The 17,082-nt window shown below is 40.9% G+C and overlaps 1 protein-coding gene across 2 annotated transcripts in view; it reads right to left on the reverse strand.

Moving 5' to 3' along the window:
• Positions 1–17,082, reverse strand: part of RAB7A (RAB7A, member RAS oncogene family) — a 100,265-nt gene that overhangs the window by 34,556 nt on the left and 48,627 nt on the right. The window lies entirely within an intron of this gene.

Below are 17,082 nucleotides of genomic sequence, written 5' to 3' on the forward strand. Positions count from 1 at the left end.
CTAGCAACTGCAACTGGACCTGGAGCTGAGCTGTGCCCTCCACAACTAAGACTGAAAGGACAACAACTTGACTTGGAAAAAAATCCTGGAAGTACACACTGTTCCCCAATAAAGTCCTGTTCCCCTTCCCCAATAAAACATTTAAAAAAACACTAATTGTTGAGGATGTTTCACTTGTTTTCAATTTCTTACAAACTTGAGAGGAGTTCCTAGGAACTGAAATGAGAAAAAGCAAGAGTGGAATGTCAGGTTGGGGAAGCAGTGGACGTCAGAGAGACGAGAAAGAGTTGTCTGGGGCCAAGATAGTGGGGATGTGGGAGAAGCAAGAATTCACCAAGACTGGAGGCCTGAGAGGGCACACAAAAGCTAAAGCCCAGGCTACCATGGGCATGCCAGACAACCATGCGAGGGAGTTATGTAGTCCAACCTTGCAACACTTCTCCAGAATGTGCCTCATTTCCACCCCTCCTCCTTTGTACCCAGAATCCTGCTCATCTGGGAGGGGGTGAAGTGTAGGTAGTCTTGAGAGCCTGTCTTCCTGGACACCACTCCCACAAGCCCCAGAGCATCTGGGAGTTAGGGTGCCCTTTTAACATACTGAATCATGACTACCTGTTTATCTGCCTGTCACCCAGCTGGGGGAAGAGGAAGAGGCCAATTCTCCTTGAAGGCAGCCTTTCCTTCATCTCTGAATCCCCAGTTCCAGCAGTGCCTGTCACATGTCCCGGCTTGGTAAATAACTAGTGCTCAGACAGTGCACTCTTGGAGGCCAAGGAAGGGACCTGGAGCACAGCGCTCTTTCCTGGTTACATACACAGCTCTTGGGTGCTGATGCTCATTGTCTTCTTACAGGCTCCACCCAGGACTTAGCACACGGCTAGTTAGCTCTTATTCAAATGAAGACATTGAGTCTCTTGCCCATCATGACACCTCATGTATGTCAATTAGTAGGAAAGGCTGGCTGAGTTCTGACCAGGGCAAAGCCTCTGAAGCAGACACAGTACTAAGTGTTGCCTATGCTCTCACTTAAAAGGTAGAGCCAGGCAGCCAGTTAGCTCAGTGGTCAGAGCGCAGTGCTCATAACACCGAGGTCGCCGATTTGATTGCCACATGGGTCAGTGAACTGCACCCTCCACAACTAGATTGAAAACAACAACTTGACATGGAGCTGATGGGTTCTGGAAACACACTGTTCCCCAATAAAAATTAAAAAAAAGAAAAGAAAAGTAGAGCCATTACTTCTTTGTGTGCAGTAATCTGTGGTCCTTAGCAATAAAGGCTAAAGGGAGTAAGCAAAAATCTAGAAGGATTATGCAAGACATGAAGAAATGCCTTTGGTACTCTCTTTTCCTCACGAAATTTAGATAATTTTTGTGGAAAGCCCTGCATCTCACTAGAGTTTACCATGGTCAAAAAGGGAAATTGGTACATGTTCACATCAAGGAGTGGCTAGACATCAGAATGCAGTTATGCTTGCTGTTACTTACCATAGCACAACTCAGTGCTATTAAAGCACTGCTGTCCCTTAGGTCTAGCCTGGTTGTAAGGCAGGTGAAAGGGAGCAGGAAGCAGATAGCAAGTTTCCCCACCCATCTGGGTATCAGCTTCTGCCACCAAGGGAGAACTGTCTGGCAAATGCAATGTTTGTCCATTCAGCTACAGCTCAGATGGCAGCCTCTTTCTTATAACTCAAGATAGACACAGAAAAGTAAGGTAACTTGTCTAAGGCCAGGCAGGCTAGTCATCTGCAGATCCAGGATTTGAATTAGGCAGTCAAGCTCCAGTGTTCTTGCCCTTAAATTGTTTTTCAACAAGAATCACTGGCTACTTTTCCAACATTCAAGTGTTTGCTGGGTATCTAAGTGCAAAGTACCAGGCCACATTCTACTTTATAGTTCTGCTTTGACTGTCTCATTCAAATTTGCTTAAGGAACTTGAGATCACAGCCCCCACGAAATGATAACCAGAAGCAGATACTCCCAAACTCTCAAAGAGGTGGCTAAACGGTATACTGAATACGAGGAAGAGAAGGATGGCTAGAAATTGCCTAAACAAGGCAATTTAAAGCCTACTCCCCTTCATGGGGAATTGCTAGAGCAGTGGGAAGACCACAGACTTTGGTGTCACAGCCATGGGTTCAAATCCCATCTCAAACACATTCAGTTGTGTGAACTTAAACATGCCTCTGCTTTCATGTGAAAAATGAGGATTCTTTACAAATGAGATAATGAGGAGAAAGCTCCTAACATTCCATCTGGCACATGAAATATATTCAGTAAGTGGTTAATATTACATGATGGCTTTTCTAACTGTGATGAAAAACTTGTACCTAGTCAACTAGTATTATTTCACCTTCCAAATCTCATTACTGCAGTCTCTTATATTAACTTTATGATATCTGCTATATCTATATGTCAACTCATTGAAATGTACCTGAGGTCCCAGCTATATTTCTTATATCACACATTCACTTATCATGTACTACCTGAAATTATAATGTGTATCAGCACATTGTGCCATATGTTAACAAACAACGCAGTGGAGAATCATATTTAGGATATGACTCTTATCAACTGAGGAAGATATATGGCCAATGCCAACAGCAGAAAAAGCAGAACTGAGAGGTGGGCATTGGATCACTAAGTGACTTACTCCCATACACCAATTTGAATTCTTGCCTCCACTTTTATTGTTTTGCAGTGACAGTATAGGCACATGAGTCCTAAGAGCATGGGTTACTGCTCACATGATCCTAACCCATGTTGGTTGGACCACCTCAGACAAAAATATCCTATGTTTTGACATTTTCTATGCCTTAATCAATTTTAAACATGTCCAATCACGGGTCTCAACTTTTTCAGGAACAGTGGTCACTAACTATGAACTAGGGGGTAAGCACACCTAGTTCAGTTCTAACACTTACTGAGTGTCCATTAAGTGTCAGTTACTGGACTGGATGTCGGGCTGAGCTACAGATAACTGCAAATACTTTTTACATCAAAGGAGATCATCAATTCGCTATAAGCTAAACAAAGCATTCTGTTTTGTAGCTTTTTAAAGATTAAACTAGAAAACCTCACTGGCCAAATTAAGCTGGCTATTTCACAACTCCCTACTGGACAAGGGGTTCTATATAATTCTACAGACAGTGAGGCCAGTTACAGAACAAAATCAAAGCACCTTAAATTCAACCATAATAGGTCCTTTAAAGTCACTTAATCTCGACTTTTTATTAGGAGAGATACTTCTTCCAGAACACTGATACATCCATCATCCAGTTTCTGCCTGAACACTAACAGTGATTATGAACTACCTTCTGTGCAGTATTCAATCTTCAGAAGCTGCAAAGTGACTTAGAGACACCCAGTCTCTCCATCACCAACCCCAACATCTTTGATTTTTCTCCACTCCTCTCCATGCAACATGGTTTCTAGACCCCTCAACTTACTGGTTACCTACCTCTGACTGGATTAAATTCAGTATATCTCTTAAAATGTCTGCCTCTTTGTACAAGTATCATCTATTACCAAAACATGTTGATGCCGTAAGAATATCACCCAAGGACAAAAAAGGATGACTGATTTTTTTACAAACCTCTAAAAACTTACACAGCTTTGAAGTTCTCATTTGCACTTGTAGGTACCATTAGCCTTAGTAGTCATTATAATTGTCCTGGTACTGTACTGACATTGGGGTAAGCTTCACTATAATGCCAACCCTCAACTGGTTAAGACCATGCACTCCCAAAGGGGTGACATTAACAATGGTTAGTGGCCCTTTAGAAGGTACACTATATAAATGGATATACACAATATATTTGTGGTATTACAGTTTCACTGGGGCAGGGAAGACAATTAAGGAGAAAATGTCTAAAAAGGCCCAGGGGGGTGGAAGGGAGATGCAGTAATGAAAAAAGGTTGAGAAATGCTGGTCTAGAGCTGTGCTGACCTATACTGTAGTTACTAGTCACAGATGGCTATTTAAATACAATTAAATGAAATCAAGTACAGTTCGCCAGCCATACTAGCCACCTGTGCAGATATACAACATTTCCATCCTTACAGAAACTTTTAGTGTATAGTGCTGGTATAAACAATTCTGAAGCATTTTACTAGGATTAAAATATAGTCCTCAAACATTTCAAATCTCAATTTATGGCTAATACTCATTATCCAGTCTATCCTCTTTCATTCTTGAAAACACAGTAAAGATATTGGTTCTTCAATGGCAAATGTTAGGTATTATGTAACATCTAAATTTTTCATTAGACTACTACAGCACAGCAATGATATCATAATTATTTAAAAATATTTGTAGCCATTTGCCTTAGCAGAACAGAGGACTCCAAACACTATACTAGGTCTTTTACAACCCACTGAGACTGAGGTTCAGTTAACTATTTACAAATCACTGGCTTACAGGAATGAGGTAAGCACAGGAACAAAGGACGTTGAAATTAAAGCACGCAATATTGTTAACAATATAATGAACACTAAGGAGCACAAACTGATCGCACTGATCAACAGGAACAGTGTTTAGAGATTCCTTGCCCGAGTAAAGTGTAGTAACAAAGAGTTAATTAAAATTAAAATCCTTCTCTGATTAGGTGCTAGTGATAGTTTAGATGGTTTCATCAGATTGGAGAAGGTCCTCTTTAGGAATTGTATGCAATTTTGTAGGGCAGTTCCATGAATTTTATCTTAAGTACTCTTATAAGAACCATGGTGCACTGAGGTGTTTCATATGGCTACATTTATATTCCAAAACAATTTCTTCCTGATTACTTCCTGAAACAAAATGCCAAAATAAAAGAAATCCAGTCAGGTAAATAATAATGTCTCCATACTTGGAATTTTTTTAAAGCTCCAAAACAAGCATAGCAGATAATGCAAAATGTAGTATCATGCCTGCCTAGGTTAGATGCCAAAAGTTAATTCACACCATTCAAGGAGTACATTAACAGAGTGTTCTCAAATAGGGAAGTACAGGTAATGTGGTATAGTACTGCTGCTAAGAAAAAAGGAAAGAAGTCAAAGAGGCAAGGGTTATGAGTTATGAGGTGTGAACAACAAATATGGTGAATGCTGCTGCCAAGTGCCATCCAATGGAAAGGCAGGGATCTTCAATACGCAAAGCGGCATGTTGAACCTTAGTAACAGTGTAACAAGTTTCAACTTGTTCGGTGCAGTCAGTTGGGTGTGAGCTATGGTTGAGGTGTGTGAATTACAGGTCATGAACAACACATTAACATGAAATGGCAAATGGTTTCATCCTCCATCATGACAATGCTCTGTGTCATACATCACTTCTGGTATATGGCAATTTCTGTCAAATAAAAACATTACAGTGTGTCCTCATCCACCTTATTCACTGGATCTGGCACCGTGTGACTTCTGGCTCTTCCCCAAAGTCACAATGACCATGAAAGGTAAACATTTTGAATCGATTCAGGACATTGAGGCAGACACGACAGTGCAACTAAAGACACTCATGAAAGAGGACTTCCAGAACTGCTTCAGAAAGTGGCAAGAATGATGGGATAAGTGTGTTCAAAGTGAGGGAGAGTATTTTGAGGGGAATTAATGGCAATGTATCTTTTACTGTAATGAATTTTTTAAAATTTAAACATTCACCGTATTTTTTGATCACACTGTGTATTAGTAGGAAAGCAAATGTGTCTTTTCCCCTCCTAGGGTAAAAACAGTGAAGACTAATGGAAGACAGATTCAACAAGAGCTCAGCAAGTCAAACAACGTTCAAATGAGGGTAAAGTGGAGAGCCTTACTAAAGCCAGGCAGACTACCAGTTGCCATCTTAACACAAGTTGAGGCCAAAGGCCAGGCTACAAATGTCAAGGCTGCATTACTGCCACCTCTCAGCGCCAGCACTCCTGATAATATCTAATCAACAGGCCCCAACCAGGATTTTCCCTGCATGGCACCTATCCCTCAAACTTTTAAATGAAGGGCATAAAAAGGACTTTCAATGCCTGCTGGGTTTCCAGGGTATCCAAGAGCCATTTCGTCCCAAAGGTGTTCCAACTGTAAGACTGAATTGTTTCTTCAGAAAGGTGAACTGCAATTTAGACTTCTGCACCATCACTCCACCGCAACTGCCCTACCCTCTTCAAATTATAAGGTCAAGGAATAATAGTTTCAGGTCAAGATGGTTGAACAGGTAAACGCTGTGCTTGCCTCCTCTCATTACAACATCAAAATTACAACTAAATTACAGGACAACCATCATTGAGAATCGCCTGAAGTCTAGCTGAAACTGAAGCTCTACAACTAAGGATATAGAGAAGCCACCTTGAGACTGGTAGCAAGAGTGGAGACATGGAACAGCTGGTCCCACACCTGTGTGTGACCATTAAAAAGAGAGAGGAATATCTTGGCTGCAGAGGTCCTCCCTGAAGAGCGAGGATTCCCCAGCACAGGGTTCCACTGCTGTGGAGAGCAGCAGTCCCCCTAACTTCTGGCTGTGAAGACCAGCGGAGATTGTAGATTAGTGAGAAAAAGGATGGCTGGATTCCCTGGCACTCCTCTAAGAGCCCACACACCACATTAGCTGACAGAGTCACGCACGCTGAGCTCCATCATGGGGGTAGCAGCTTGAAAGTTACCAGGGACACACAGGAAAAAACTGAGTTATCTGGCTTCAGGGCCAGAGCTGGAGGGGCAGCTTTCTCCCAGATAGAGGAGCTGGAGGAAGTCATTGTTGCTTTGTTGAGCCCTCCCCACTCCCAGTGGGCAGACAGAGGCAGCCACCATATCTGAGTCTCCATCAACCTGGCAACATGGTTCATTTATCCCCTACCTTCCATGGTCGTGATCCTGAGACCCTGCCAAACTCAACTTTTAGGCATGCCCAAGTTGCTTCCTGTGGCTTTTCCTACAGTACAACCAAAGGCTCATGCTGCAGACTTTCTGAAAATCTCTCAAAGGTTAAAATAATCCAAACAAGTAGAATCTGGTTTTGGTGTGTCCCAAACCTCTTGCTGAGCCTGGCATTAGCAATAGCTGGTCTCAGTTCGTAGCTTGGCCTCCCGATGCACCTCCAAGCCCAGAGCAGGTGGTGGCCGCCTGCAGATTGCTTTGTGGCTCATGCCAGGTGGCACTGGACAGGGCACACCTGAGGCTAAACTTGGCCTGTGGTAGGGTCCCCTGCAGAAGGCCAGGGGCTACCATGCGGTAGCCAGCTTTGGACAAATTAGAAGTATCACTCGGCCACCTCCAAGGATGAAACGCCCAAAGAGCAGACTCAGCAGGCACCAGAGCCCAGCGAAAGCAAATCTTGCTCTATACAGTCAGGCCCTGTACAAGAGCTCCTCCACTGTAGTCACAGCCAGTCCTCATAACCAATCAGACCGAGGGACAATCCCTTCCATTGACATGCAAACAGCAACCAAGTCTCAACTACAATAGGAAGGCACAAAAAATCCACACAAGAGATACACCTGGAGCACCCAGATCAGGTGACTAGGGAGACTATGCCACTGGGCACCCCAGGACACCTACAACGTAAGGCCATTCTACTAAGACCAGGAGGCATAGCAGCCCTATGTATTATATAGAAACAAACACAGAAAGAAGTAAAAATGAGGAGAAAAACATGTCCCAAATAAAAGAAGAGCACAAAACTCCAGAAAAAGAACAAAATGGAGACAAGCAATCTACCAGACTCAGGGTTCAAAACACTGGTTATAAAAGGAAGCTCAATGATCTCAATGAGAACTTCAACAAAGAGATAGAAAACATAAAATGGAGATGAAAAAAAAAAAAAAAAAAAAAAGACCACATAAAAATGAACCAGTGAGAAAGAATATGATAACTGAAATTAAGAATACATTAGAGGGAATTGACATTAGATTAGATAAGGCGAGGATCAAATCAACGATTTAGAACACAAGGAAAGAGAAAACACCCAATCACAACAAGGGGGAAAAAGATATTTTAAGGGACCTGTGTGACAACAGCAAGCGTATCAACATTCACATAATAGGGGTACCAGAAGGAGGAGAGAGACAGCAAGGAATTGAAAACCTATTTGAAGAAAGAATGACTGAAAACTTCCCTACCCTGATGGAGGAAATAAACATATAAGCCCAAGAATTGCAGAGAGTCCCAAACAAGATGAACCCAAAGAGGCCCATAAAAAGACACTGTAATTGAAATGCCAAAGGTTCAAGACAAAGAGAGAATCTTAAAAGCAACAAGAGAAAAGAGCTCGCATGAGGCAGCTGATTTCTCAACAGAAACTTTGCAGACCAGAAGGGATTGGCATGAAATATTCAAAGTGATGGAAATCAAAGACCTACAATCAAGATTACTCTACCCAGCAAAGGCAACATTTAGAATCAAAAGACAGATAAAGATCTCGCCAGACATGAAAAATGTAAAGGAGTTCATTACCACCAAAACAGTGCTACAAGGATTGTTAGGAAGACTTCTTTGGGGGGGGGGGGGGGGTCCAAAATATAAACAATAAGATGGCAATGACTATCACCAATTACTTTCAATGTAAATGGGTTAAATATGCCAATCAAAAATAGGGTGGCTGAATGGATAACAAAGAAAAAAAAAACCCTTACATATGCTGCCTACAAGAGAGTCACTTCAGATCGAAAGATAAAGACTGAAGGTAAGTGGATGAATATTTCATGAAAATGGGAATGAAACAAAAAGCTGGAGTAGCAGCACTTAACACCAGACGAAACAGACTTTAAAACAAATGCTATAATAAGAGACAAAGAGGACCCAGTAATCTCACTTTGGGGTATTTATCTGAAGAAACCCAAAACACTACTTGAAAGGGACACATGCATCCATATGCTCACTGAAGCATTATTTACAATAGCCGAGATATGGGTTAACCTGGGTGTTCATCAATGGATGAGTGGATAATGATGAGGTGGTCCATATACACAATGCAATATTATTCAGCCATAAAATAAAGAAATCGGGGTGAGCCAGGTGGCTCAGGTGGTTGGAGCGCCTCGTTCCTAATACCGAGGTCGCTGGTTCGATTCCCACATGGACCAGTAAGCTGCGCCCTCTACAGCTAAGATTGTGAACAATGGCTCTCTCTGGAGCTGCCATGGGCTGCTGTGTGCTGCCATGAGTGGCCAGTGGTCAACCTGAGTGGCCGGCGGACAGCGTGAGTGGCCAGCAGCCGGCAAGAGCTGCCGTGAGCAGTCAACCGACAACTGGCGACTGACTGCCTCAGCCGGGGTGAGTGCAAGGCTCATAATACCAGCATGGGCCAGGGAGCTCTGTCCTACACAACTACACTGAGAAACAACAGCTTGAACCGGAGTGGGGCGGGGGAAGGCGGAAGAAGGGGGGAAAACAAAAAAACCCAATAAAGATAGTTTAACATCAAGTGTAACAACATTCCCATAACAGCAGTACCAAAAGAAGAGAGAGAGCAAGGGATCAAGTACCTATTTGAAGACACAACGACAGAAAACTTCCCTAACCTGGTGAAGAAAATAGACATACAAGCCTGGGAAGTGCAGAGAGTCACAAACAGGATGAACCCAAAGAGGCCCACAAAAAGACACATCATAATGAAAATGACAAAGGTTAAAGACAGACAGAAAATCTTAAAAGCAGCAAGAAAAAAGCAATTAGTTACCTACAAGCGAGCTCGCATGAGACTGCTGATTTCTCAACAGAAACTTTGCAGGCCAGAAGGGAGTAGCAGGAAACATTGAGTGATGAAAAGCAAGAACATACAACCAAGACTACTATAACCAGCAAGGCTATCATTTAAACGAGGAGAGATAAATAGCTTCCTAGACAAGAAAAAGCTAAAGGAATTCATTACCACCAAGCCAGTATTACAAGAAATGTTAAGGGGACATCTTTAAGAATAAGGGGAACAACAAACAAAAAAAGATAAAAAAATACGAATAAAATGGTAATGACTATGTACCTATCAATAATCAATTTAAATGTAAATGAATTAGATGTTCCAATCAAAAGACATGGAGTAACTGAATGGATAAGAAAAAAAGACCCATATATATGTTGTATACAAGAGACTCATCTCAGATCGAAAGACTCACAGACTGAAAGTAAAGGGATGGAGAAAGAATTTCAAGCAAATGGAAATGAAAAATCAGACAAAACAGACTTTAAAACAAAATTGTAATAAGAGACAAAGAAAGACATTACATAACGATAAGGGTTCAATCCAAAAAGAGGACATAACCCTAGTAAACATCTATGAACCCAATATAAGAGCACCTAAATATATAAAACAAATATAGCCTGAAATAAAGGAGAGATCAACACCAACACAATTACTGTGGAGGACTGTAACACCCCATTGACACCAATGGACAGATTTCTGGGCAGAAAAATCAAAAAGGAAACAGCAGCCTTAAATGACACACTAGACCAGGTGGATTTAATTGATATTTGTAGAGTATTTCACCCCAAAGCAGCAGAACATACATTCTTTTTAAGTGCATATGGAAAAATTTCCAAGACAGACCACATGTTGGGCCACAAAACAAATCTCAATAAACTGAAGAAGACTGAAATCATATCAAAGCTTCTTTTCTGACCACAATAGCATGACAAAAGAGAACAACTACAAGAAGAAAACAGAAAAACACACAAAAGACATTGAGGCTAAATAACATACTACTAAAGAATGAATGGGTTAATGATGAGATCAAGGAAGAAATCAAGATACTTTGAGACAAATGAAATGACAACAGAATACCTAAAATATATGGGATACAGCAAAAGCAGTCCTCAATAGAGAAATTCAGAGTAATGCAGGCCTACCTGCGTTAAAGAAGTAAGAAAATCTCAAGCAGACAATCTAAATTTACAGCTAAGGGAACTTGAAAAAGAACAGCAAACAAAGCCCAAAGTGAGTACAAGAAAGGAAATAGAGGCTAAAAAACAAAACAAAACAACAAAAGATCAATGAAATTAAGATCTGGTTCTGGGGCGGTCAGTTAGCTCAGTTGGTTAGAGTGCGGTGCCCTTAACAAGATTGCCGGATCAATCCCTACATGGGCCACTGTGAGCTCCGCCCTCCACAACTAGACTAAAACAACTACTTGACTTGGAGCTGATGGGTCCTAGAAAAACATTTAAAATAAAAAGTTTGAGACGTCATCAAAATGGTGGCGTTAAGCGAGCCTCTGTAAAGCTCCCCTGGAATTTACAACAAATCGAACAACAATAACTCCACAAAGGACTCCCTGCACAGCAGACAGGCAAGACGAAGAGGCCCACTACTGAACTCACCTACAAGTGGGAGAATCACGCAAGAGGGGGAGGGAAGGGAGAAGTGAGGAGACGGAGGGGGGAGCGGGCGCATGATGCAGACCCAGCTCAGTGCTCCAGGCTCGCTGCATCCTGGAACTACCGCAGCTGCGGGAGAGGGAAGAACTCGGACTGCTAGGGCTCCGCCAGGGCTCCACAGGGCTGAGGGGACAGCATATAACACGGCTGAACCCAACGCTCACGGCAGAGACTTCGCAGAAAAGACTGAGGGAAGAAGGCTGAAAACGGTAGTTTAAGCCCTCACTGCCGCACAGAGAACAGAAGCCATAGGCACTGAGACTAGCCACCCCCTCCCTACCCTCCCAGAGCTCGCCCCACCCCCACCTGCCCGGTGCTAGAAGCAGAACAGTAGCAGTGTCAGATCAAAAGAACAGAATATTTGCAGTTCTGAGAACTGTGGACCGCAGACACAGATTCGCAGCCCAACTAGTTCCGGCAAAGGGGAGGGAGCTGTGGCAGCAGAACCCGCTGTGGTGGTGGTCGCCGCCATTGCTCTGGACCACCTCTCACTACTCACCCCGCCTCTGGCCCCACCTACCTGGGCGGATCCCTGCAGGAGTAAACAGAACTGCTGAAACACACGGGCTCTGAATCTGGTGCAGGAAGAGCTTTGGAACTTCAAAAACTCTCCGCATACCCACACGGACACTGCGCCCTGTGACCCAGGCGAACTATTAACAGAGGAGAAGCCCGTCTCCCAGGGAATCCCCCCATTGTGTGAGAAGCTGGAATAGTGCAGAGAAAACATAGCACTACCATGTGAGAGAGAGAAAAGAAAAAGGCTGCAATCGGAGAAAAAAAAACACATTCTACCAACAAGTACTGGAAAACAAAAGAAAGACCTCTTCCTATTAACCTGTTGCAGAAGCCACTCCTGTAGATGTCTAGGAAGAGAAATAATAAATCAGTAATGGCCATGAATAACCAAGGCAAAAAGACAGCTCAGAAAGAAAGTGAAAAGTCTCCAGAAAAGGAACTTAAAGATACGGAAATATGTGACTTAAATGACAGAGAATTCAAGATTGCAGTTCTGAAAAAACTCAACGAGATGCAAGAAAACACAGAAAGGCAGTTTAATGAACTCAGAAACACAATCAAAGAACACCATGAGCATATTATGAAAGAGATTGAAATTTTAAAAAAGAACCAAATAAAATTTCTGGAGATTAAGAACTCAATAGAAGAAATTAAGAACGAAATAACAAGCTTAGGTAGTAGAGTTGACCAGATGGAGGAAAGAATCAGTGACATCGAAGATAGAAACCTGGAAATGAGATAGATGGAAGAAGAAAGAGACTTGAAACTTTAAAGAAATGAAAGAACTCTACAAGAACTTTCTGAATCCATCAGAAAGAGCAATATAAGAATAATGGGCATACCAGAAGGAGAAGAAAGAGAGAAGGGAACAGAGAATATATTCAAACAAATTGTCGATGAGAACTTCCCAAACTTGTGGACAGAACTGGATCCTCGAATCCAAGAAGAAATTGAACACCTAATTACCTCAATCCCAACAGGCCTTCTCCAAGGCACATTGTATTGAAGCTGTCTAAAATCAACGACAAAGAAAGAATCCTCAAGGCAGCCAGGGAAAAGAAGACGGAAACCTACAAAGGAAAGCCCAGTAGATTATCATCAGATTTTTAAGCAGAAACTCTACAAGCCAGAAGGGAGTGGAACCAAATATTCAAACTATTGAAAGAGAGAAATTATGAGCCAAGAATAATATATCCAGGAAAGATATCCTTTAGATATGAAGGAGGACTAAAGACCTTTCCAGACATACAGAAGCTAAGGGAATTTTCTAATACACGACCTGCACTACAAGAAATACTAAAGGAGGCTATTCGACCACCATCAACAGGGACAATTTGTGGCAACCGAAACATAAAAAGGGGAGAGTAAAGGCCTGAACCGGAACATGGGAATGGAGAAAGTAAGCGTGCTGAAGAAAATGGAATACTCTAAATATCAAACTTTCTTTTACATAAACTTAAGGGTCACCACTCAAACAAAATCCAGAACTGAAATATATAGTGTAATAAAAGAAGAAACAGAGGGAAACATCATAGAATACCACCACACAGAAATAACAGACAACAACAAAAAGGCAAAGAAACAATGGAGACATGGCCTTACCAGAAAACTAAAGATAGAATGACAGGAAATCCTCACATATCAATAATCACCCTAAATGTAAATGGACTGAACTCACCAATAAAAAGGCACAGAGTAGCAGATTGGATCAAAAAACTAAACCCAACCATATGCTGTCTGCAAGAGACACATCTCAGCTACAAGGACAAGCATAGACTCAAAGTGAAAGGGTGGAATTGACACTCCAAGCAAATGGTACCCAGAGAAAATCAGGTGTAGCCATAATGATATCAGATGAAACAGACTTCAGCGTGAAAAAGATAACAAGAGACAAAGATGGACACTTCATAATGGTAAAGGAGACTACACAACAAGAAGCCATAACAGTCATCAATATTTATGCCCCCAATCAGGGAGCACCGAAATATACCAATCAACTACTAACAGAACTAAAGGGAGAAATTGACCAAAACACAATTATACTAGGGGACTTAAATACATCATTGACAGCTATGGACAGATCATCCACACAGAAAATAAATAACGAAATAGCAGGCCTAAATGACACATTAGATGAAATGGACATAACTGACATATATAGAGCAGTTCATCCTAAAACATCAGACTATGCATTCTTTTCTAGTGTACATGGAACATTCTAAAGGATAGACCATACACTGGGACATGAAATCAGCCTCAGCAAATTTAAGAAGATTGAAATCATACCAAACATATCTCTGATCACAGGGCTTTGAAATTGGATATCAACTGCAAAAAGAAAGCAGGGAAAAACACAAATACATGGAGATTAAACAACTTACTTTTAAAGAACTTCCAGGTCAAAGAAGAAATTAGAGGAGAGATCAAAAGATATATAGAAACAAATGACAATGAAAATACATCCTACCAAAATTTTGGGGATGCAGCAAAAGCAGTTTTAAGAGGGAAATTTGTATCATTACACGCCTATCTCAAGGAACAAGAAGACTCCCAAATAAATAACCTCATGTTACACCTTAAAGAACTAGAAAAAGAAGAACAAGTGAAACCCAAGGTCAGCAGAAGAAAGGAAATAACAAAAATCAGAGCAGAACTAAATGAAATAGAGAACAAAAAGACAATAGAAAAAATTAATGTGCCAAAGAGCTGGTTCTTTGAAAAGATTAACAAAATTGACAAACCCTTTGCTAGACTCACTAAGATAAAAAGAGAGAAGACACTAATTAACAAAATCAGAAACGAAAAAGGGGAAGTTATCACAGACACCACAGAAATACAAAGGATCATCCAAAAATACTATGAAGGACTATATGCCACCAAATTCAATAACCTAGAAGAAATGGACAAGTTCTTAGAAACTTAGCTGAGATGTGTCTCTTGGAGACAGCATATGGTTGGGTTTAGTTTTTTCATCCAATCTGCTGATCCAAGGCTGAACCACGAAGAACTGGAAAATCTAAACAGACCGATCACCAGTAATGAAATTGAATCAGTCATCCAAAACCTTCCCAAAAATAAAAGTCCGGGACCAGATGGCTTCACTAGTGAATTCTACCAAACCTTCAAAGACGATCTAATACCAATCCTGCTCAAACTCTTCCAAAAAATTGAAGAAGAGACAGTATTCCCTAACTCATTTTATGAGGCCAACGTTACCCTGATACCAAAACCTGGTAAGGACAACACAAAAAAAGAAAACTACAGACCAATATCTGTGATGAATACAGATGCAAAAATCCTAAACAAAATTCTAGCAAATCGAATGCAACAATGCATTAAAATGATTATTCATCACCACCAAGTGGGGTTCATCCCCGGGGCACAAGGATGGTTCAACATCCGCAAATCCATCAATGTGCTACATCACATAAACAAAATAAAGGACAAAAATCATATGATTATATCAATTGATACAGAAAAAGCATTTTACAAGATACAACATCCATTTATGATTAAAAGACTTAATAAAATAGGTATAGAAGGAAAATACCTTAATATAATAAAGGCCATATATGACAAGCCCTCAGCTAATCTCATAATTAATGGTGAAACACTGAAGCCCTTTGCTCTATGTTCAGGAACACGACAGGACTGTCCCCTATCACCTCTGCTTTTCAACATAGTGTTGGAAGTCCTTGCCAGAGCAATCAGGCAAGAGAAAGAAATAAAAGGCGTCCAAATTGGGAATGAAGAAGTTACATTGTCACTCTTTGCAGATGACATGATGCTACATATAGAAAACCCTAAAGACTCCACCAAAAAGCTATTAGAAACAATAAACGAATACAGTAAAGTTGCCGGCTACAAAATCAATGTACAAAAGTCCATTGCTTTCCTATATACTAACAATGAAATCTCAGACAAAGAAATACAAAAAACAATACCTTTTGCAATTGCAGCAAAAAGAATAAAATACCTAGGAATAAACTTAACCAAGGATGTGAAAGACCTATATGCTGAAAACTATAAGACATTTTTGAAAGAAATGGAAAGACATTCCGTGCTCATGGATTGGAAGAATCAACATAGTTAAAATGGCCGTATTACCCAAAACAATTCACAGATTTAATGCAATCCCCATCAAAATCCCAAGGGCATTTTTTAAAGAAATAGAACAAAGAATCATCAGATTTGTTTGGAACCACAAAAGACCCCGAATAGCCAAAACAATCTTAAGAAAAAAGAACAATACTGGATGTATCGCACTCCCTGACTTTAGCTTGTACTACAGGGCTACAATAATCAAAACAGCATGGTATTGGCAGAAAAACAGACACGTAGGCCAATGGAATAGAATTGAGAACCCAGAAATAAAATCACATAAATATGGACAGATAATTTTTGACAAAGAAGCTAAAAACATACAATGGAGGAAAGACAGCCTCTTCAATAAATGGTGCTGGGAGAATTGGATAGCTACGTGCAAAAGAATGAAACTGGACTGCTATTTGTCACCATGTACCAAAATTAATTCAAAATGGATCAAAGACTTAAACATAAGACCTGACACAATAAACTGCATAGAAGAAAACGTAGGTACTAAACTTATGGACCTTGGGTTCAAAGAGCATTTTATGAATGTGACTCCAAAGGCAATGGAAGTAAAAGCTAAAATAAACGAATGGGACTATATGAAACTGAAAAGCTTCTGCACAGCAAAAGAAACCATCGACAAAAATAAAGAGTCAAATGGGAGAAGATTTTTGCAAACAGTGCCTCCGATAAGAGGCTTATATCCAAAATATACAAGGAACTCATGCAACTCAACAACAAAAAAAACAAACAACCCAATTGAAAAATGGGCAGAGGACCTCAAGAGACATTTCTCCAAAGAGGACATACAAACGGCAAATAGACATATGAAAAAATGCTCAACATCACTAATCATCAGAGAAATGCAAATGAAAACCACAATGAGGTATCACCTCACCCCAGTCAGAATGGCTATCATCAACAAGACAAATAGTAACAAGTGTTGGAGAGGCTGTGGAGAAAAAGGAACCCTCATACACTGTTGGTGGGAATGCAGACTGGTGCAGCCGCTATGGAAGGCAGTGTGGAGGTTCCTCAAAAAATTACGAATAGAATTGCCATATGACCCAGCAAACCCTCTCCTGGGTATCTACCCAAAAAATATGAAAACATTTATACATAAAGACACGTGTGCTCCATTGTT

This window comes from Rhinolophus sinicus, chromosome 4 (assembly GCF_057876585.1).
Source record: "Rhinolophus sinicus isolate RSI-liver-muscle chromosome 4, RSI-T2T, whole genome shotgun sequence".
NCBI lineage: Eukaryota > Metazoa > Chordata > Mammalia > Chiroptera > Rhinolophidae > Rhinolophus > Rhinolophus sinicus.